The sequence below is a fragment of the Oncorhynchus masou genome, unplaced genomic scaffold, assembly GCF_036934945.1.
Source record: "Oncorhynchus masou masou isolate Uvic2021 unplaced genomic scaffold, UVic_Omas_1.1 unplaced_scaffold_736, whole genome shotgun sequence".
Classification (NCBI taxonomy): domain Eukaryota; kingdom Metazoa; phylum Chordata; class Actinopteri; order Salmoniformes; family Salmonidae; genus Oncorhynchus; species Oncorhynchus masou.
The window spans coordinates 176,348-177,500 of NW_027013815.1; positions in this window are offsets into that span (position 1 = coordinate 176,348).

Sequence of the window (1,153 nt, forward strand, 5' to 3'; positions counted from 1 at the left end):
CATTAACCATGGTGGATACCAACAACATTAACCATGGTGGATACCAGCAACATTAACTATGGTGGATACCAACAACAACATTAACCATGGTGGATACCAACAACATTAACCATGGTGGATACCAACAACAACATTAACCATGGTGGATACCAACAACATTAACCATGGTGGATACCAACAACAACATTAACCATGGTGGATACCAACAACATTAACCATGGTGGATACCAACAACATTAACCATGGTGGATACCAACAACATTAACTATGGTGGATACCAACAACATTAACCATGGTGGATACCACCAACATTAACTATGGTGGATACCAACAACAAAATTAACCATGGTGGATACCAACAACATTAACCATGGTGGATACCAACAACAACATTAACCATGGTGGATACCAACAACATTAACCATGGTGGATACCAACAACAACATTAACCATGGTGGATACCAACAGCATTAACCATGGTGGATACCAACAACAACATTAACCATGGTGGATACCAACAACAACATTAACCATGGTGGATACCAACAACATTAACCATGGTGGATACCAACAACAACATTAACCATGGTGGATACCAACAGCATTAACCATGGTGGATACCAACAACAACATTAACCATGGTGGATACCAACAACAACATTAACCATGGTGGATACCAACAACAACATTAACCATGGTGGATACCAACAACATTAACCATGGTGGATACCAACAACATTAACCATGGTGGATACCAACAACATTAACCATGGTGGATACCAACAACATTAACCATGGTGGATACCAACAGCATTAACCATGGTGGATACCAACAACAACATTAACCATGGTGGATACCAACAACATTAACCATGGTGGATACCAACAACATTAACCATGGTGGATACCAACAACAACATTAACCATGGTGGATACCAACAACATTAACCATGGTGGATACCAACAACATTAATCATGGTGGATACCAACAACATTTATCATGGTGGATACCAACAACATTAACCATGGTGGATACCAACAACAACATTAACCATGGTGGATACCAACAACATTAACCATGGTGGATACCAACAACATTAACCATGGTGGATACCAACAACATTAACCATGGTGGATACCAACAACATTAACC